Source organism: Panthera onca, chromosome C1 (assembly GCF_046562875.1).
Source record: "Panthera onca isolate mPanOnc1 chromosome C1, mPanOnc1 haplotype 2, whole genome shotgun sequence".
Taxonomy (NCBI): Eukaryota; Metazoa; Chordata; class Mammalia; order Carnivora; family Felidae; genus Panthera; species Panthera onca.
In genome coordinates, this window is record NC_138346.1 from 215,320,024 (window position 1) to 215,342,869 (window position 22,846).

The following is a 22,846-nucleotide window of genomic DNA, read 5'->3' on the forward strand; positions in this document are numbered from 1 at the left end:
TGTCTTACATATAGTAGATACTCAGCAGATCAAGCATGAGTACCGAGTGTTGCTTTATCTCTTTTTCCAAAGTTGTAATTGGCAACCCCAAAACTGGATATTTGAAAAACAAGCAGATCCTAGGCTGAGCCATCATCAACTCTGGACTGGTTATTTTAGCAGTCACTTAACAGGTCTTGTGCTTCTAGGACCCCCTGCCCCCAATAAGCATACGCAGTGTTTTCACTACACTGCAGGCAGTGATCCTTTCAAAACCTAAGTCAGACCTTATCCCTCCTTTGCAGGAGACTCTGTGATGGCCTGACATTTCACTCAGAAAAGCCGAAAGCCTTACAGTGCAATCCAGCTTTTTCACCCTCATTTCCTCCCCTCCAGGCTTGCTCGCTCACTCCAGCCACATTGGTTGTCTTAGTGTTTCTCTTATCTGCCAGGAGTGCTCTTTTCCTTATGTCCTGAGCACTATTAATTATAATGTAAAGCAGACCATGATCATAACTGTATTAATCAGTACTGAGTTAGTTGACAAGAGGCAGAAATGTAGCTCAGACAAAAAAGGGAATTTGAATTTGTGTAATCTGGAAGCTTGTTGTTGTTGTTGTTTAATGTGTGTTTATTTATTTTTTTAAAAAATTTTTTTTTTTAACGTTTATTTATTTTTGAGAGAGAGAGAGCGAGACAGAGGATGAACAGGGGAGGGGCAGAGAGAGAGAGGGAGACACAGAATCAGAAGCAGGCTCCAGGCTCTGAGCCATCAGCCCAGAGCCGGACGCGGGGCTCGAACTCACGGACCGTGAGATCGTGACCTGAGCTGAAGTCGGACGCTTAACCGACTGAGCCACCCAGGCGCCCCAATGTGTGTTTATTTTTGAGAGAGAGAGAGAGACAGACAGAAACAGAGTGTGAGCCCGAGAGGGACAAAGAGAGAGGGAGACACAGAATCTGAAGCAGGCTCCAGGCTCTGAGCTGTCAACACAGAGCCCCGTGCGGGCTGGAACTCATGAACCGTGAGATCATGACCTGAGCCGTAGTCGGATGCCTAACAGACTGAGCCACCCAGGAGCCCCTGTTGTTGTGTTTAAATGTTGTATTTGTTTTTTAAGAGAGAGAGTGCACAATGCAGGGGAGGGGCAGAGAGAGAGGATTACATAGGATCTGAGGCAGGCTCTGCACCGACAGGCTGATGGCACAGAACCCGATGTGAGGCTTGAACTGACGAACCACAAGACTGTGACCTGAGCTGAGGTTGGACACTCAAGCGACTGGACCACCCAGGTGCCCCATAATCTGGAAGTGTTGTGTGTGAACCTGGGCCGAAGTTTAGAGAAGCAGCAAGAATCCTTTTTTCCTCCATCTTCCTTTGTCCTTCTTTGTGTTAGCTTCATACTCCTCAGGTTTTCCTCATGTTGTAGCAGAGATGGCTGTCTGTGGCTCGAGGCCTCATCTCTGTAGCTAGGGGAGCCAGCAAAAAGAGATTCTTTTTTATGGTTCTAGGAAGAGTTCTGAGGAGGGTTCCAGTGAGCTGTTTGGGACATAAGCTCATTCTTCAACCAGTCATAGTGTCCAGGAGGACTGATTGGACAGCCCTGGATTCACCCAAACTATATGGTATTAGATCCCCACAAGAAGAAGGGATTCTTTTCCTAGAAAGGGGCAGGAAGAGGCTAGACAGACAAGAACCATCATTAGACTATTTAACAGGAACATAGATACAACCTATTTTAACAGAGGTACAAACAAAATGCTTTGGTAATACCCAGGAAACATCAGATAATCCTGATTTTGAGGACCAAGGAATCTTCACCAAGATGGCATTTAAACTGGGTCTTTCAAGTAAGAAGCATGTTGAAAAATAGGGTTTAGGTGGTGGAAAAGTGTGCTGCCGGGACTTGGCAGTTGGAGCATGGAGAAGGAAGGGCCGAGGCCAGAAGTTTAATCCTTAAAATAGAGTGTCAGAAGGTTAGGCTTTATTCATTGGATGATGGAATCTAATAGTTTTTAAGCAGGAGAGTAATCTCGTCAGGCTTCTCTTTGCAGTGGTTTAGCTCGGTGATCAAGGAAGCTGAACCAGGCCAAGAATGATCTGGTCTAGAAGGGGACAGATTGGAAAACATTTGGGAGACAGAAATGAAAATGCTTAATAATACTTGGCCGTGCCAAATTTCAGTAACTGAGGAAATGTAACCATGGAAGTAATTAAAATAGCCTGGGGCCAAGTGGCCAGCATAAGTAGCACGCACCTACTCGCTGACCTACTTGACTGGAGGTAGATAGAGTAAGCTGTGTCCAAAGCGTCATTGATGTCAAAGAGAAATCAAATTGTTCCAATGTATGGTACCTATTTTCTTGGGTCAAGGGGATTTTGAAGTTTTCCGTTTTAGACCATGGGCATTTTTCTCCATGACGCTGCAATTCCTGTTTTTTTTTGTCTTTTTTTTTTTTCTTCCCCTCAGCTAGATACTAAAAGCCTTTTAGTATGAGGACCATATGTTTGATTTCTTTTGTTTTTTTTTTTTTTACCATGAAACTCAGTATAGAACTGTGCATTTGGCCAACTGAATAAATATTTGTTAACCAACATCTCTACTTCCACGTTTTCTTGTTTTATTTTATTGCCTCATTAAAGTCTGAAGTCTCATTAAAATCAGTCAGAGGTGATCTGTTCCTGCCCAAATAGCGTGATCTATTTGCTCCGTTCTGTATTCCCTGTTCTGTTCTAATGGCTAAAGGGCACAACTGATTCTATAATTTTCTCCATCAGAGTAACTAGATTCAGAGCTTCCCCATCAGTTATATTGCTACCCACAGGACTTTTGTTTTTATTTTATTTGTTTTTTAATGTGTGTTTATTTATTTTGAGAGGGAGAGAGAGAGAACAAGCGAGCGAGTGGGGTAGGGGCAGGGAGAGAGAGAGAGGGAGAGAAAGAATCCCAAGTAGGTCCTTGCTGTCAGCACGAGCCCAGCGCAGGATTTGATCTCATGAACAATGACATCATGACCTGAGCTGAAACCAAGCATCGGACGCTTAACCAGCTGAGCCACCCAGGTGCCCCCTGCACAGGACTTTTAGGTAGAGTATTTAAGGATGCAACTGCCACGACTTGCAGTGTCAGAGGAGTTCTGCTTGAAGTAAGTTCTGTTACAAACAAATGTCGAAACTGAGCTCCCTCTGTAGTTAGTCTGGACCTCATAATGTTATGAGAGGTATGATATAAAATTCCTCCATCTTGCCATGTATGAAACCTAAATAATTTATATTTTTTACATCCAGGTTTTCTGCAGTGCTGAAGCAAGAAATAGACTTCTTAGCTTTTTGTTAAAATGTACTTGAGCAGTTACCAGTTACTCAAGGCAGCCTTAGTGGATCTTTGGATGTAGCTTGAATAGCAATTTAATTTCATAAAGTTCTAAAGAGAATTCTCAAATATATGTCCACTCCCACTTGGAGAGCTTTTTATTTCACAGCCTCCATATTGTCTTAAGATCAGTTTCTGGGACTTGATTTTCATTCGTTCACTCAGTATCTATTGAGCACCTAGTGTGCATACACAGTCTAAGAGGTAAGGAGGTAGCAGTGAATAAAACAAACCAAAACATTTCTTTATTCATGGGGAAACATTCCAGGGGGAGAAAACAGACATAAACAAAGACGTACAGATATGTTGGTGGTGATAAGCCCTGTGGAGAAAAATAAAGCAGGAAAGGGGGAAAAGGAGTGCCAGGATTTGGCTGAGGGAAAGGTAATGGTGGGTTTATACAGAGTGGTCGGGGAAGATGACGTTTGAGCAAAGAAGTGAGTCACACAGATGTCTAAGGGAAGTCTATTGGCTGGTGGAGGGAATAGCTCTGAGGCCTTTTTTGAGTTTCATTTTATCGGTTGGCTTTCCTTGATTAGACTATGGATGCGTATACAAAAGAACTTTATAGAAAATGAAATATACACCTGTTGAAATAAAAATAGTTAAAAATAATCACATGAACATGTTAGGTACTTGAATTTTTATAATTTTTTTAATGTTTATTTTTTATTCTTGAGCGAGCGAGAGAGAGAACATGAGTGGGGGAGGGGCAGAGAGAGAGGGAGACACAGAATCCAAAGCAGGCTCCAGGCTCTGAGCTGTCAGCACAGAGCCCGACGTGGGGCTCGAACTCAAGAACCACGAGATCATGACCTGAGCCGAAGCTGGACGCTTAACCAACGGAGTCACCCAGGTGCCCCTTTTGTTTTCTTTTTTTCTGTTTTTGTTTTTAGGTTAATTTGTGAGGGGGTGTGGGGGAGGGGACTCACAAGTGGAACAGGGGCAGAGAGAGGGAGAGACCGAATCCCAAGCAGTATCTGCCTTGCCATTGCAGAGTCTTGACGCTGGGCCCGAACTTGGTCTTGACCTGAGCCCAGATCAAGAGTCAGATGCTTGGGGCACCTGGGTGGCTCAGTTGGTTATTGTCTGACTCTTGATTTCAGCTCAGGTCATGGTTCGTGAGTTCAAGCCTCGCTTTGGGCTCTGTGCTGACAGCTCGGAGCCTGGAGCCTGCCTGGGATTCTGTGTCTCCCTCTCTGCCCCTCCCCCACTCGTGTGCGCACGCATGCACGTGCGCGCTCTCTCTCTCTCTCAAAAATAAACATTAAAAAAATAAAGAGTCAGATGCTTAACTGAGCCACCCAGGCGCCTCCTTGAATTCTTTTCTTGATATTGGACTAGTATTAAAAATATGTGTGGAGTGAGGCGCCTGGCTGGCTCAGTCGGTAGAGTGAGCAACTCTTGATCTTGGGGTTGTGAGTTGCTAGCTTGCACCCCATGTTGGGTTTAGAGAATATTTAAAAATAAAATCTTAAAAAAAAAATATGTGGAGTGTGTGAACGTGTGTATCCCTGGCTGTTTGTGTATGAAGGTTTTAATCAAGGCAGCCCTAGTAATTATTATAGTGTAGAATGCTCCTTTTTTTTTTTAAGTTAATTTTTTTTTTGTTTTTTGTTTTTTTGAGAGAGAGGGAGAGTGAGTGGGGGAGAGAGACAGAGAGGGGAGAGAGAATCTTGACAGAGGGGGGAGAGAGAGAATCTTAAGCTCCACGCTGAGCTTGGAGCCTGACATGGAGCTTGATCCCACAACCCTGGGATCATGACCTGTGCTGAAATCAAGAGTCAGATGCTCAACTGACTGAACTACCCTGGTGTCCCTAGAATGTTCTTTTTTTTTTTTTTTTTATGTTGTATTTATTTTTGAGAGAGAGAGAGGGAGAGAGCGAGCCAGCGTGAGCAGGGGAGGGGCAGAGAGAGAGGGAGACAGAGTCCGAAGCAGGCTCCAGGCTCTGAGCTGTCAGCACAGAACCTGACGTGGGACTTGAACTCATTTACTGCAAGATCATGATCTGAGCTCAAGTGGAAGCGTAACCGACTGAGCCACCCAGGTGCTCCCCCTGCCCCCCCGAATGTTCTTATAGGGGAAGTTGTAATTGGGTCATTTGAGTTTAGCAGTTAGCCTGTGTTTATTTTGCGTCTGCTGTTAGATTAGTACAGTGCCGAGTATCGGAGAAGATAATAAAGTAGAAGACATTAGGCTCTGGTCTGATTGGCCAGACTGTCATCAACACAGATACCATAAAATAAACCAGCATGGTTGAATGGGAGCAGTACTGAACTAGCATTCCTAAATATCTTTCTGTAGTGACAGAGTAACTGTGCATACCAATTCAGTTCTATGGCGTTTACCCCTTTAGTCCTGAGCAAATCCTGGGAGAGTTAGCAAGAGAGAGATTCCTTTTTGGAATAAGTGTCAGAGAAGAGTTTTGATTTCAGATGGGTTCAAAGTGCTTGAGGGGACTGCTTTCATTGCGTAATGATTCTAGAACTATGGTTGGGTAAACAAGTTACTGGAAACAAATATGATGTATTGATTTTCTATTGTGGAACCATGGTGTGCTATGGAATGTTGTGTTGTAATATTTGATTTTCATTATTGGGTGTAAACAAGCTGAATCCTTTGATACACGTATTTCATAAGAATGGCACTGTTCACCTTGAAAACCAACAGTGTTTTCCTTATACCATATAATCATATTAATTTGTATTACCAACTGGTTGAATTAGTCCCCTCCACCCCATGACGAGTAGATTTTTTATTTTGTTTTATTATAGTTGTTAAGCATAGAGCAACGCCATTTCCTCCTCATCCTTCAAGTGATGTATGGGTAATCTTTTTATTGCATGTACACTGATCAGTGTGTCAGGTATAATGTCATTACCAAAACGTTTTCCTTTTAAACTGTTAACTCGCTTCATAAGGTCTTTTTCCTCCTCCATTCAACATTCATTAATTGAACTGGTATTTATTGAGTGCGTATTTTGTTGTAGACATGTCTTTGGGATTTGCTGATGAGGAAGACGTTTTTCTTGCCTTCATAGAGGGAAGAGTGTGGAAGAAGAAACAGACTGTTAATTACAGTATTGTGTGGTATATGTGTGTGTGTGTTTTTTTAATAGACTCTTTTCTTTTAAGTTTGTTTATTTTGAGAGAGAGAGAGAGAGAGAGAGAGAGAAACAGCATGAGCAGGGGAGGAGAAGAGAGAGAAAGAGACCGCGAATCCCAACGAGGCTCACAAACTGAGATCACAATCTGAGCAGAAGAGTCAGACACTTAACCGACTGAGCCACTCAGGTGCCCCTGTGTGGTGTGTGTTCTAAATGGAGAGGAAGAGGGTTCTGTTTGGGTATACTTAGCAGGGGTACCTGACTCAGAGCAAGAGACATCTAAATTGAAACCTGAAGAATGGTGAAGAATCAGCTAACTGAAAGATGGTTCTGGCAACATCAAGGAGAATGGAAGGCTGTTCTGGGAGGGGAAACCCGTAGGCAGTGGCCCAGAGGCAAAACAAAACAACAAAAAGGGAGCAAGCAAAATAGATCTCTTTGCCCATGGCAAACAACATAGAGTTCCTGCTGTCTGGAGCACTTTTTTTTTTTTTTTTTTTAATTTAATTAAGTAAGTTCCACCTCCACCGTGGGGCTTGACCTCACCACCCTGAGATCAAGAGTCACATGCCTACCCACTGAGCCAGCCAGGCACCCCTGGAACGTAGATTTTGAGGGGGGAAGTTGCAAGGAACTTTCAAAGCCATTGCTAAATGGCTAAGTGTCCCATCGTGTTGACGCTTGAGAAATGCCGGAGAGGTTTGCAGCAGTGGATTGACAGGATTGGATTTGCCGTTTTCAGAGACCGTGGCGATTGCAGTTGAAGGAAAAAAGAGGGCACTTCTGTGGTAGGAGGCCTACGGCTGTGACGGTAACGCTTCCTGCGCTTGCTGTGAGCCAGGACCGGGGCATCGGCAGTGGGAAGCGGGGAGAAGTGGGTGGACTCAGAGATCCTTGGAAGGTGGGACGTCCAGGGCTTGACGGCTGAAGGAAGAATCACGGTGTTCGTAGGTTTCCGTCTTGGGCCAGAGTGATCCTGATGATGGTAGTTAGGCCAGTTGTTGATTTATTGCCTCTTACCCCCGATTTGCCTTTCAGTGCCTGCTCTGTGAAAATGGATGCGGACCCTTTAGGTACTTACCCCTTGGCCAGTGGCGGGGTGTTAGGAGAGAGACAGAGGAAGGAAAGGGGCTTAGTTGCTGGTTCTAGTGTGCTTGCCTGGCAGGCCGCGGCGGCTCTCCGCCGCTCCCGACCCCCCAACTTTGGGTGGTTTTGTAGTAGGTTGCCTCCGGTGAGATACTTCCCCACAGAACTACTTCCTTTGTTATTCTAGAGGATAGATTTCTAGCAAGTTCCAGGGGGTGGATTTCCAGAAGTCCTAGCAGATGTGAGCCCTTTCCAGCAAGGTCTGGGTTTCAGTCCTAGTTTTGGGAGAACTCTTCCTTGGGTGCTCCGTCTCGGCCCTAAGGGTGGTGGTGGTGGTTTGTTATGCCATGTTGTTGCATTTTGCATCGTCTTTTCTTTAGAGTTCTTTTTACTTCTTTCTGGCTAATTTCTTATGACTTCAATTCCTAGTTGTAGTTAATAATTCTTTACTTTAAAAAGCCTTTTTCTTCAAGTTACTGTTTGGTTTTTCTTTCCTGTTAGACCCAGGCTGATACAGTGTGTGTCGTCCGGCGTGAAGACGTGCGTTGGAGATTTCCCAGGGAGACTCTGAGGAAAAAGATAACGGTAGGGCCCAGGCCACAGTCCTGTAGACCACTGCCCTGAGGCCTGTTCAGACGAAGAGCCTAATAAGGAGGCTAAGGAAAATTGGCCGCAGAAGCGGGAGAATGAGGGATCACTGATGGTACTGAAAGGTCAAGTAATAGAAGGAGTGGAAATTGTCCACCAATGGCGCAAGTAGTAAACAGCTTAAAAATAGGTATTTGCTTGTTTGTTTATTTGGGAAGCACCACTAGAAATTCTACCTGGTTAAGTTTACCAAGTATGCGGCTTCCCATACTAGTAGCTTGGGTTCTGGAACCTTGCTGTTGAGGTGACAGTGCGGGTTCCACCATTTACTAGCTGTGGAGTCTTGGACGGTGTATTAAGCTCTGTGTGCCCTGTCATCTGTGTGTGGAGTGGAGACAATGTTCACCGGATTGGATTCCCAGGGTCGCACTGAAGGTGAAAAGGGTTAACGTACAGAGAGCGCTTAGCCCGGTGTCTGGCACGCAAACCCGAGGCAACTGTGACCTCGGTGCTGTTGGAACACTGGGCGTGGTGGCGGGTGATGGGTGATGGGGTAGAAAGACGGTCAGGGCTGCAGCCTCCCCCTGAGGGTGTCGAAGAGGCTCACTCAGGGGCAGTGAGTGTTGAATGTCAGGCGGAGGCCTGCATAAAGTGCCCAAGGGATACCGAAGAGCCCTGAGGGAGGTGAAGGCTGGGTTGGATCTTAGGGCGTTTGGGGAGGAGGAACAGCATTAGCAGAGGAACCGAGGGTGCCGGACAGTGTGGTCTCGCGGTGGAGTCGTGGCTGGCCCCTGGAATTGGGCTGGGGTGATAGCAGAGGTGTGTATCCTCTGAACGCTCGCTCAGATCCCGTGTTTATTTCGCTCTTGTGTCCCGAAGCGTGCGTCATGAGACTCTAGAGCTGCCGAGGACTTCTCTTGGGTGCCAGCGCCCCCTTCGGCTGCCACCGACTGAGCTTTGAGTGTTGTAAGCTGTAGTGTTCTAGAAGGGGAGCGAAGTCCTGCAGCTAGTGCTGCTTTGTTGGGTTTTTCTCCCAGCACTGAATAATTTTGTCCACTTCCTGGATGTTGATACAGCTCAGAATTGCTTACAGTTCACACGAGTTCTCAACTTGCAGTTCTTTGGAAAGTTCGACAACTGAAGAAATGGGAATTCATCGAAACTGTGGCTCTTCTTCCAAGACCTCACATTCCTGGAGATTTCAGAAATGAGAGTGTGATTAACTTTTGGTTCCTTGGAGGAAAAAAAGCAACAATTCAGCCTTAAAACTCAGTGATTGCCTGTCTTATTAGAATGTTCTTTCTTTCCCTTTTTTTTTTTTTTTCTATCTAGCCAACTACTCCTCCTCCTTAACCAGAGCTCAAGTATCCATTGTCTAAGGAGTCCTTCCCTGACACTGATGAATCTTCAGCCCTACCAAAGCACTGTCCTGATAAGTCTGTTGTGATGCTGATAAGCTTTCACTGAGGACCCTTAAGTCAAAAAACAAGAACAAAGCAACAAGGGTTCTTTTGAGGTACCTTAACATCCTGGTTGAGGATGTCCCTTGGCTGGAACAACGCTGTTATCCTTGAATTCTCTGGAGAGTTTTTCTTCTGAATCTTTAGAGGGAGTATGAATATATTCTCTACAAAAAGATTAGAAGAAGAATCTTTTTTGTTTTCACAAAGAAGAGTTAAACCATTCTTTATTGGCTAGGACTTCTGGGAATTATACAAGAAGGAAGCTGAGAAGGAAGATGTCAAGCTGTGACCCTCTGAAGGTTTTTGTTTTTGTTTTCCCCTTGCTTCTCTTACTTGTAACAAACACCTATAGGGAACTCTTTGTTTTTGGTAAAGACCAAGTGTTTATGTAAAAGAATATTGAGAGACTGAAGGAAAAAAGACCCTTGGGGCAATTTTACTTTGCTTGACTATAGCTTGTGTCAAATGAGAAGGCAGTTGAAGTCCGATTCTTCTTATAATTGCCTCTTTTGCGTATTTGGGTTATAAATCAAGGGCAAGAGCCATTTCCAGATTATTATATATTTGGAATTTGGGGGTTGTTTTGAAGGTTGATAAAATATTTCATATTGGTATGATACACACTTTAAGAACAAGTATAAATTTGGTAGTTTAAATATAGAAGAATTGAAAGAATTATATGCTGAATATGCCACACCTACCACTTAGATTCTACAGTTACATTTTACTCTATTTGCTCTGTGATATGCATTTACTGTATTTTATTGTACAGTTGATACTGGAACAATGGGGGAAGTTAGAGGTACTGACCTCTTGTGCAGTCAAATCTACATATAACTTTTTTTAATATATAAATTTAAAAAATGTTCATTTTGAGAGAGACAGAGTGCAAGTGTGTGAGGGGCAGAGAGCCAGGGAGATAGAATGCAAAGCAGGCTCCGGGCTCTGAGCTGTCAACACAGAGCCCCTGTGGGGCTTGAACTCATGAACTGTGAGATCATGACCTGAGCCAAAGTCGGATACTTACCCTACTGAGCCACCTAGGTACGCCTGCATATAACTTTTGACTCCCCCAGAACTTAACTACTTACAGCCCCCTGTTGACTAGAAGACTTACTAGTAACTTAGTCGATTGATTTTTGTATGTTACATACATATTTCATATGTTACATGTATTATATACTGTATTCTCTTTTTAAAAATATTGAAGTATAGCCGACATACGATGTTATATTAGTTTCAGGTCTGCAACATAGTGATTCAATTGTTAACATTACTCAGTGCTCACCACCGTAACTGTAGTCACAAGAAAAAGAAGATATATTAACAGTACTGTGCTGTATTTATTGAAAAAAGTCCACAAAAAAGGAGGAAAAGTCCATGTATAAGTGGACCTGCAGAGTTTAAACCCGTGCTGTTCAAGGGTCAACTCTATTATATAATCATGTATCTATCCTCTATACATTCCTTTATTTGTGTTTAAGGATTATCATTGCAGCATTCTGTATTCTAGCAAAAGGCTACAAATAGCGTAGGAGAGTAGTTACATGAAAATGGTATACCCATGCAATAGAACTGTATGTGTATTCAGGTCAGCACACACAATGCTGTGTATTGTGTATTTGAATGCAGTGTTGTGTGTGTATTGATCTGAAATAATGTCCAAGATAAATGAAGTATATAAAAAAAGCTGCAGAAGGATATGTGAAGTATACTGCTATTTATTTGCATAACAAAAAGTATTTATGCATATATGCTGTATATACATAGAATATCTCCAGAAAGCTTAAATAAGAAGCTCATAAAAAGTGGGTGTCTTGCAGCCTCCTACAATAATATATATGTATATAATACATTGTATGTATATAGTATTTTATAAATAATATATAATATATATAACACATACATATGTTATATATATTATGAATTTTAAATATTGTTGCCTGCTTGTATTAACTGCTAGAAATTTTATATACCTCCCTGAAATTTTCAGATGTCAAGATGTCAAACTCATAGTCGTTATTAGATTTTAGTTAGTAACAAAATTGGAACCAGATAGCTAAGGTTTGAATTCTTGCTCTCCTTTTTACATGTGGTATAACTTTTACTGTCAATAAAACAAAGATAATTGTTTTTTTGAAAAAATTTTTAACGTTTATTCATTTTTTTTTTTGATAGAGTGTGAGTGTGGGAGGGGCAGAGAGAGAGAGGGAGACACAGAATCCAAAGCAAGCTCCAGGCTCTGAGATGACAGCACAGAGCCCAACGCTCCAACTCACGGACCGTGAAATCATGACCTGAGCTGAAGTCGGACGCTCAACCGACTAAGCCACCCAGGTGCCCCCAAAACAAAGATAATTCTTATATAGTTATTAATAGTTTTATCTTAGATCATCTGGGGGAAGTTCCTAATTTAAGCACAGTGGCTGGCACATTGTGCTTGACAATTAGTAAATATTAGATGTTGTCAAGATGCATACAGTTTTGTAGGAGTGGCAAAGAATAAGTAATTGAAGTGTTTTGGGGCACCTGGCTGGCTCAGTCAGGAGAGCATACGACTCTTGATCCTGGGGTTGTGAGGTTGAGCCCCACAGTGGGTGTAGAGGTTCCTTATAAATAAATAAACTTAAAAAAATAATTTTAAGTATCTTATATGGGTGTTTCTATGGGGATGTAGTAAGTAAGGGGGAAATCAGAGAATACTATAGAGAAGGGATCTTTGAAAAGTTGAGAGGGGTGAGAGTGAGATCAGTTAAGGAAGGCCATTCCGGATGTGAGGAGTCCTTCTACAGAAGAAAGGAGGAGTTCATAACGACTTGAACCAATCCAGGTTATGAGAGGGGAAATGGCTGCTGCTAGCTCACATTTACTGACCACTTAGCTAAGGTGCTGCTCTTAGTGCTTTTTGTGTCTTAAATTCCTAGAGTAGCCAGGATATCTGTGCTGTAATTGTCATTTTACTAACGAGGAGACCGAGGCAGGGAGGTGAATAAAGTCACTTGCCCAAGATCAATCACGAAGTATTAAGTCCATGTTTGTGTGTGCCTGTGTACCCGTCATGCTGCCTCGTGAGACTAGAAGGTAGGAATAGGGCTGACCTTGAACAGCGTATGTATTCACTTCCGTAAACTTTGGGAAACGATTAAAAGATTTGAGGCAAAGAGCGACTCTCCCCTGTTTGTCCACTAGGACAACCAGTGATGGCTCAGGGGAGATGACAAAAGCCTTGTTTGTCGTCGTCTTCCTTTCTTCTATCCCGTATCCTTTATGTTGTGAAGAATTTGTATGATTAATTGTCATGCTTTTCGAAAAGTGGAAGAGTTATTTTAAACTCTTCGTGATGAATATGAAGCCATTTTCAGGACTTCTCCGACTATATAGCAAAATAAAGGCAAGAATCGACAGGAACGGTCCTGTCACGTACATGTTCTGGCTCCAGCTCCGGTATTAGTTATCGGTTGTTGCATATCAGATTACCCCAACGCAGTGGCTTAAAACAGTGCTCAGCATTTATGATCCCACATACTTCTCTGGAGTGAGGAATTTGGAAGTAGCTTACCTGGGTGGTTCTGGCTATGGCGTGCAGTCGTCTGAAGTCTTGGCAGGGGCTGGAGGACCTGGTTTCAAGATAGCTCATTCACATGGCTGGCAAGTTTAGGCTGACTTTTGGCAGAAGTCTTAGTTCCTTGCCACTTTGGAACTTCTTCACAGGGTTGCTGAAGGATCCTCACGATACCGTAGCTGGCTTTCCAGAGGAAGGGGTCCATGAATGAAGAGGCTGCCGCGCACGCCTGCCTGCCTGCCTGCCTGCCTTCCTCCTTCCTTCCATTTAAAAATTTTTTTAATGTTTATTTTTTGAGAATGAGAGAGAGAGAGAGAGAGAGAGAGAGAGAGAGAGAATATGAGTGGGGGAGGGGCAGAGAGAGAGACACAGAATCCGAAGCAGGCTCCAGGCTCTTTGCTGACACAGAGAGCCTGATGCAGGGCTCTAACTCATGAACTGTGAGATGATGACCTGAGCCGAAGTTGGAGGCTTCACTGACTGAGCCACCCAGACGCCCCTGCAATGTCTTTTATGACGTAGCCTTGAAAGACGTTGTTCTTCCTCCACTGTTGTATTAATTACTCTGGTCAGGGGCGCCTGGGTGGCGCAGTCGGTTAAGCGTCCGACTTCAGCCAGGTCACGATCTCGCGGTCCGTGAGTTCGAGCCCCGCGTCGGGCTCTGGGCTGATGGCTCGGAGCCTGTAGCCTGTTTCCGATTCTGTGTCTCCCTCTCTCTCTGCCCCTCCCCCGTTCATGCTCTGTCTCTCTCTGTCCCAAAAATAAATAAAAAACGTTGAAAAAAAAATTAAAAAAAAAAAAAATTACTCTGGTCAGTCTTGTTCAGTTGTGGGATGGTACCACAGGAGGTTTTGAATACCAGGAGACAGAGATCGGTGGGTGCCGTTTAGAGACTAGCTGCCATTGTTCCCATGAAAACATTACTGAACGGAATAATAAAATTTACAACTGGAAGGAGCCCTCGCGTAGTGTTTTCAAAGCGTGGCCCTATGCCTGCCTGGCTCAATCGGAAGGGCATGCAACTCTTGATCATGGGATTGTGAGTTTGCGTTCCATGTTAGGTGTAGAGATTACTTAAATAAATGTTAAAAAAAAACCAAACCACTAATAAAACTGTCCAAAGTGTGGCCCTAGAACATCAGCATCACGTGGGAACCTCAAAAAAAAAAAATACAGTATTTGACACGGTGTATAAAGACTTAGAGATGGGGTACCTGGGTAGCTCAATAGGTTGGGCAACCAACTTTGGCTCAAGTGATGATCTCTCAGTTTTTGAGTTCGAGCCCCGCATCGGGCTCACTGCTGTCAGCGTGGAGTCTGCTTCAGATCCTCTCTCCCACCCCCTCTCTTCTCTCCTCCGCTCGCGTGTGCACGTGCATGTGCTGTCTCTCAAAAATATATAGACATTAAAAAAAAAGACTTAGAGATGCCCAACAATTACAAAAACAAATGTTAGGGGCGCCTGGCTGGCTCAGTTGGTTAAGCATCTGACTCTCACTTTTGACTCAGGTCAGGATCTCTCAGTTGGTGGGATCAAGCCCCGTGTGGGGCTCTGTGCTGACAGTGCAGAGTATGTTTCAGATTCTCTCCCTCTCTCTTTGCTCCTCCCCTACTCACATTTTCTCTTTTTCTCTCTCTCAAAATAAATGAATATAAAAAAACCCCCAGATATTAGGAGTGCCTGGCTGGCTCAGTCAGTGGAACATGCAACTCTTGATCTTGGGATTGTGAGTTTGAGCCCCACACTGGGTGTAGAGATTACTTTAAAAAAACCAGACTTTATATTTTGAAACTGTTTTATATTAATAGAAAAACTGAGCTGATAGCACAGAGGGTTCCTATATACTACACACACACACACACACACACACACACACAGTTTCCCAGACTATTAATATCTTGCATTAGTGGGTATATTTGTTAAAATTAATGAACCAGTATTGCTACTTTATTATTAAAGTCCATACTTTGCATTAAGATTCATTCTTAGTGATGTACAGTTCTGTGGGTTTTGACCAATGGCTAATGTCATGTATCCATCATTTTATTATCATGCAGAATAGTTTCACCGCCTGCCCTGAAACTTTCCTGCGCTTCATCTATTCATCTATCCCTCTTCTCTTTTTACGCTGTGTAATTTTGTCTTTTCCAAGAATGTCCTATCGTTGGAATCACACGGTATATATCCTTTTCAGGTTGGCTTCTTTCACTTAGCAATGTGTGCTTAAAGTGTCTCCATGTGTTTTTGTTTGTTTTGTGTTGTGTTGTGTTGTGTGTGTGTGTGTGTGTGTGTGTGTGTTGATAGCTCATTTCTTTTTATTGCTGAATAACCAGTTTGCTTGTCCGTTTACTGATTGAAGGACATCTTGGTTGCTTCCCGTTATTGGTGATTTATGAATAAAGCTGCAGTAAATGTATGTACCGGGTTTTGTGTGAACTTGTTTTGAAGTCAGCTGGGTCAATACTGAGGTGTGCGGTTGTGTGAGTGTGTGGTGAAATAATGTACGTTTGGCTTTGCAGGAAGCAGCCATGCTGTGTTTAAAGTTTGGTGTAGGTGCCAAGTGCTTCCCTTCCTGGAGTTGTCTTCTTTTTTTCCCTTTCTGTGTTGTCTTTGGGTTTCCCTAAGAATTCCTTCTTAGATAGAATCAGTCTTGCAGCTCCCCGTTGTAATCCACTATTATTTATACAGCAGCCCTGTTCATTTGGTGGTAAGGCTTTGGGGAGGGGGAACATTTTATAATCTTACATTAAATCCTGGGTTTTTAGTGGGCCTTAGTCCCTGGGCTATGATCTTCACAAGTTTGTTAGCTTCCCCTCCCCTCTTCTGTGAGACAGAAAGGCAGGAGGGGGCTGGACTTGACTAACTGTACTTTCCTTAGGTCAGATAGGCTCTGGCAAAGCAGTTTCCCTTAGAGGACAGGCTTTCCTTATGGAGGATGCTCTGAGCTATTTCAAAATGGCTACTCTCCGCCTGCCCCAAACAGTAGGCGATTTTTCTCTGATCTTCAGGTGAGAAACCTGGTGGGGCTCCTGAAGGCAAAACCTATATCCACATCTCCCTAAGTCTGGACCTTCAGGAGTTTTTAATTCTCAAATGAGTCCTTAAGTCTTTGGAAACTTGTCAAAATTACCATTTAAATGTTCCTACCAATTATTGGCTCTTGCAGTTTTGCTTCAGGTAAACCAGTCAGTCTCCGCTGTGATTCTCACTATTTTCTTTTCTCTCCAGATTTTGGGCTGGTGGTTTGCCCTTGACCTAAAATTCTCTGATGGATCTAAGAAAAGTGATTGATTTCAGGTTTTTTCCCTCCCCAGCATTTTTTTTTTTTCTTTTTTTTTTTTTTTTTTTCTCTGTGGATGGGAGTGATGACTTCCAGGCTCTTTATGAGTCAGAGCTAAAAGTGGAAGTCTGGTGCCCTGCAATCTTTGTTTAAATGAATCCCTGTGGTTGATTCTGATGAGTGCTAATGGTTGAGACCCACTGATTTAGCCCAATTCCCTCATTTTACGGATGAGAACACTGAAATTTAAAGAGGGCAAATGATTTTTCTATGATTATACAAAGTTCAAACCTAGATTAGAACCTGAGTCTTTTTAAAAAAAAAAAATTTTTTTTTTTGAATGTTTATTATTTTTGAGAGAGACAGAGACAGAGAACAAGCAGGGGAGGGGCAGAGAGAGAGGGAGACACAGGATCCGAAGCAGGCTCCAGGCTCCGAGCTGTCGGCACAGAGCCCGACTGGGGGCTTGAACTCAGACCGTGAGATCATGACCTGAGCTGAAGCTGGTCACTTAACCGACTGAGCCACCCAGGTGCCCCTAGAATCTGAGTCTCTTGGCCCGATAATCCTCATACTGTTTTTTGGTATTTACATATAGTTACTTTAATAGGGATTAATTATGTTTCACATTGCGGGTTGTGATAAATCTTTATTTTGATACTTCACTGATTTACATCCTTGATATATACTTCAAATTCATTCTAGGATCTAGTTATAATGATAGTTATTGTCATAGCTATCCCAAAGCTCACTTGAAATGTTCTCTTTGATATAAATATCAACCCACTTGAGAAGTGAGCTCTTACATGTAACATGACTGTGAGTAAAATATGTGGAAATTTTTGTTTTCCCCATTTATTCCTTATAGAAATATTTAAAAGTACCCAAAAGAAAACCTTAGAACTGTTCATTTAGTCTTGGAAAACCTGATGTGTACAAACCATTACATGGGATGAATCAGCTGCATCTGTCGGTTCCTTCTTCCCACACATTCCCATCATGTCATTTCCTTAATTTTTAGTGCAGACTGGATAGCAGCTGCAATGCCCTATTTTCCCCTTCAAACCAGCATCTCTCCTGTGCTTGCATATATGGCATGCTTCTACATCTCTGGAGAAGTCTGGGAATCTTTGTTCTAGAACAGGAATTGGCAGACTTTTTCTGTACAGGGTCAGAGAGTGAATATTTTAGCCTTGCAGGCCATTTTGGTCTCTGTTGCCACCACTCAACTCTGCCCTTGTAGCATGCAAACAGTCAATCATCAGCAATATGTACATGTACAGACGAGGCTGTGTTCCATCAAAACTTTAGAAAATCAAGCTACATGCCTTTGTCTCATGGGCCCTAGTTTGGTAGCTGCTGTTCTAGAGTCTATAGAAATACTAGATGCTTTTCACTTGTATGCTTCAAAAGATGCTGCTGTTTTTATTTACTGGATTGGAGCCCTAAGATCGCTTTTGTTACATTGCTTTCAAAAGTAATAATAGATATTTTGTTGTGGAACATTGCATCTTAGTTTTGGTTTCTTTTTTTGAGACCTGTGTTTTTGGTGTTGAAGAGATACAGATTTTTTTTTTTCCCCTGTCTAAACAAGACTTGAGCAGGATTGAGACTTTATGATCTCATGTGAATCTGGATTAAAACAAGGAAAAAAAAGACCTGGTCACTGTAATAGCTGAGGCAATCTATACTCTCTGTGGTGAATGGTAAAACATGTCTTTTAATAAGTTCTTAAAGATAAAGAATAATAAAATAATCTCAAGTTATGGTGTGTTATAGGTGCCTGTGGAAATATGAGGTTAGAGAGATGGTTTTAATTTACTTTGAGTTATTGTATGCTTAGGAAAAGTGGGTATTGGTATTCGTGCTTTGCAGCTAGCACAAGTCTTGGTTGTCAGGGCTTCTCATTAGCTCCCTAAGATCCTTCTAGGGCTCTGGGAGCTTGGCTAGTGGAAAGGCAGGGACTGCCAGTTGCTGAGAGGACTGGTGCAAGCTGGGAGGTAGCCCTGGGGAGCAGTTAGCTATATGAGGCCAAAGTTTGCGTGTTTGGTCAAATGTCCGAACTTGGGGTTTTGCTAGAGAGAACTCCTGGCCGCCTGGGTTTATTCATATATGCTGCAGATCATCTTTGTTTCAGAGATTTCTGCAATATGAGTTATTTAAAACTTAAAAGTAATGCAAATTATAAAAATCTGTTTGTGGTGGTTTCTCGTCCTTTGGGAAGTACTCCTGACTGACCTTTAATAATGGTGGGTAATTGAAATATTATAGGTCTTAGTAACGACTACTATCAGTCCATTTTATAAAAGGTCAGTCTACAATATTGGAATACTGAAGGCTTGCTTAATTAGAAGAGCCTTATGATTAGAATTTAAGTATTTCAGGCTGAAAATGATATCCGAAGGAGACTCTAGAGGGCAGTGTAACTCAGCGTGTTCCTGTTTCTAGTATTTAAGTTTTGCTTTGGAGCAGCGATCCATGCGTTCTGAACTATTTCCCCATGACACGGAGTATCAGTTTGGTAGAATGTGAGTTTTGGAAAGAAGAACTCTGGTTTGGCTTAGAAAGGTTATTTAGGTAATATACAATAATTATTGCCCTTAGGGAATATCCATGCTTGCTTTTAAACACTGGTTTAAAAAACTTGGAATTGTCTTATTGATACAACTAAATTGAATTGAGTTTGCTTCTTTGGCATTTGTGGAGCATTAAGCATAAGAAATGGTGTATCTTGTGTTCTCAGATATTTTGAGGTGGGAAGTTAAATGTATGCTTTGTTGGAGAATTCAAACAATCAGGAAGAGCTTGACTCATGACACATTTTTTTTTTTTTTTTTTTTTTTTTTTTTTCCATGACACATTTTTATACAGCTCTTCCAAGTGGAAAAGTTGAAGCTGGAAGCTTGGTTAGTGAATAGCTGTATCAGTGTTGACTTTTCAAAACTTTTCAAATGTTTACATTCAGCAAAACCCAAAGCATATTATGCCAATCATCTTTTCCCTCTAATTTTTCAACTTATGTATGTTTTCAGGGAAATCTAATCTGTATGTTTTTGACTCATTTACATGTAAGTCATCGAATGCGGTTTGGAAAGAAGTGTTGTGTATTTCTAGTCCAAGGAGCTTTTGGGTCCTTTAAAATTTTTTTCTCCTTTAAAAGCAAAAAGTGGGGATTATAAAGGCCAAATGAGTGGATTCACCTACAGTTTTAGGTTGGAGATTTTAAACTATTACAAATTTAGGAAACAGTTTTTGTGACTGAATTTTCTGGTGTTATTACAGCGTGGAAATTGGAATGTCCAGTGGTTAAGTGTGACAGTTGGACATTTGGGATTCCGAACTTTTTGTTTCAATTTGGGCCTGTTAAAATGACCTTAAACAAAATGAACTCTTTGAAAAGTTTTCATTTTCTTTATCTTGGATAATTTTATGATTGAAACAAATGTGTTTGTTAGAGCGCTTTGAAGTTCTTGGATGAAAGGCCTTATGTAAGTGCGAATAGTACAGGTTTAAGAAACATAGGGATTCTGTTTCCGGTTTGTGTTCACACTAGTTTGTGGCTACCAACCCGAGTATCTTCTCGTTTTGTCTAGGTATTTATCTCCCCATGACTTTCCACCTCAAGGTGGAATAAATAGTTATTTTGATCTTTTTCTTGTTTGGAAAGAAGAAAAAATTTTAGTAAAAAAATTTACGTTTTTTTAGTAATGTTAAAACTGAAGTGCAGTTGGGAAGCAGTCATGAGGATTGTGTATTAGCTTTGATTGTTGGTATTGGGTATTAGCTTCACCTCTGGTACTACCTGTGTACATCTTTTTTCCACACTAATCACAGAAAACAATAAAATATCTACTCGTGTATAAAATAAAACACACATCTGGGGCACCTGGGTGACTCAGTCGGTTAAGCAGCCAACTCCCAACTTAGCACGGAGGCCCTGCTCTCTCTCTCTCTCAAAAATAAGTAAACATTAAAAAAATAACACACATCTGAGCTTTCACCTGAAATTGCGTGTTGTAAAAATTTATAAGAGGGGCACCTGGGTGGCTCAGTTGGTTAAGCATCCCACTCTTGGTTTTGGATGAGGTCATGATCTTGCAGTTTGTGGGATCGAGCCCAGCATCCTGCTCTGCACTGATAGTGTGGAGCCTGCTTGGGATTCTCTCTGTCTCCTTCTCTCTCTGTCCCAAGTAGAGGCCCAATGGTGGGCTTGAACTCCCGACCCCAAGATCAAGAGTCATGGGCTTGGAGTGCCTGGGTAGCTCAGTCAGTTGAGTGTCTGACTCTTGATCTTGGTTCAGGTCACGATCCCAGGGTTGCGGGATTGAGTCCCATGTCGGGGCTCTGCGTTAAGTGTGGAGCCTGCTTAAGATTCTCTCTCCCTCTCTCCCCCCTCCCCCTCCCTCCTCTTTTCCTCCTTCTCCCTCTCTCTTCCTCTCTCCCTCACTCCTTCCTTCAGCCCCTGTCCCCTACTCTTGTGCTCTCACGCTCTCTAAAAAAAAAAAAAAGAAAAAGAATAAAAAGAAAGGCATGAGCTCTACCAACTGAGCCAGCCAGACACCCTAGGAAGTAAAAGTTTTTAAGCAGCTATAATATGTAGAGAAAGCAATTAAATCACTGATTTTACAAAGGATTTAAGAGACATTGGCTTAATTCTCACTTGTTTTTTTCCCCTAGCAAATGACAGAACATTACTTTGGTACATACAGTATTACTCAGTTGTTTTTTTTTTTAAACTTTTTTTTTAAATGTAAAGTGCCAAAGCGTCTTGGTATTTTGAAATACGTAAGAGGAATTTTCCTTAACCTAAGATTTAAATTCCATTTAAGTTTAATCCATTCAATTTATGTATTCTAACAGTATATACCACTCAGTTTACTTCTCACACTTTTGAAATCCTCCCTGTGAAGAATACCCCATCTCCATCCTTTGCAGCCAGTTTTAGTTACTATTTTCCCCCAGTTTATCCTAGTTTACCCAGACCCATTGTTTTGTTTTCCCCATTTTGTCAATTTTGTTCTTGTTTATGTTCTCCTTGATGACAGTATCTCCTTTTGCTCTAGAGAAAAATTTTCTCAAGCCTGACTATAAAATGTCTTGAATTGTCTGTCTAAAAGCCTTGTTTTATGTGGCTTCCCATGTCACATGGAATCTAGAATCTTCAGCGTGACATCTGTGTTCTGGCTCTCTGCCACCTCTCCGATCTACCCTCTCTCCCTCTCTTAAGCCTCACTGGACGTCCCACTGTTCCCTCACACGGATCAGACACTCTTGCTTCAGGGTCGTTTTGTTTTCAGTTCATCTGTCTAGGCCCTTTCCTCCTCTGATCTCTTTTTCCTCTTGGCGCCTGGCCCCCCCCCCCCCCCCCCCCCCCGAGGTGTTACATATTTGTCCCTCTTACGGCACTAGAATGTCAGCTGCACGAGGGCAGGGACTTTGTCGTGCTCTCTGCTGTCCCGCAGCTCCTAGGGCGACCCGGGGAAGGTCCGCGAGAAGTGGGTGTGGAGAGAATGTATGAACTCTTCACAGGAGGTGTCCACTCATACTTGCCCCAGTATTTTGGGGGAACAAAAAAAGTCTTGAGGCTTTTCCTCCAGACCCTCGGAGGAGACGTGGTCTAGGAGGGTGCTGCCCCAGGACAGTGAGGTTGGACTGTGAGAGAGGTGACATTGTGAGGTGTTTATGACACTGTTTTTAGGAACGCAGGCCCGTGCAATGGAGCCTTCCAAACCAGTCTGACAGGAGTGAGGGCAGGATTCTGCCCAGGCTAGTAAAAGAGAGAATCCCGGGGGCCTCCCGAGCCCTGATTCTGCCCATGCCGAGTGAGACTGGCGAAGAGGGCACTGTGGCAGTCCCATGAGTCCCCGGCTGAGACGGCGAGCGGGACAGGGCGTCGTCCCAGGACACACAGGGTGTAGAAGCCGCAACCTGTTTTGCCGTGAAACCAGCGGCTGCAGGTAAGCAGGCCTCACTTTCAGATTCATCCATTCATTTGGCACATGTTTGCTGAGCATGCGCTATGTGCCAAGCACAATTTTGGGCCTTAGAGGACAGTTCCGGGAGCTGAAGGTGCCTGGGAGCTGGGCCACAGGTCACAGGGAGGGGCCCACGTTGGCTCAGGAAAGTGCCAACATCTCCCCTTCAGTTCAGAGCCTTCCTTTTCTCTCCCTGGATGCTGAGGCTGGGCTGCCTCTCCATCTCCAGTAGGAATCAGTGCTGCCTGTGTCACCAAGGCTGCTGGTGACCCAAGGAGGCACTGGGCAGTCTCTGGAGATTCCCACCACCTCTGGCGTCTCCTTACCATGAGGCTTCCCAGCTCCTCTCCTAACTGCTTCGAATGCCTCAAGGGACAGAGGGTCGTGTCCACCACCTGCTGTTCTGTGCTCTGGACCCGGAGCTCCAT

The 22,846-nt window shown here is 43.0% G+C and overlaps 1 protein-coding gene across 3 annotated transcripts in view; it reads left to right on the forward strand.

Moving 5' to 3' along the window:
- The window catches only part of RERE (arginine-glutamic acid dipeptide repeats), a 424,018-nt gene that overhangs the window by 64,215 nt on the left and 336,957 nt on the right, over positions 1-22,846 (forward strand). The gene's annotated exons all lie outside the window — the stretch shown is intronic.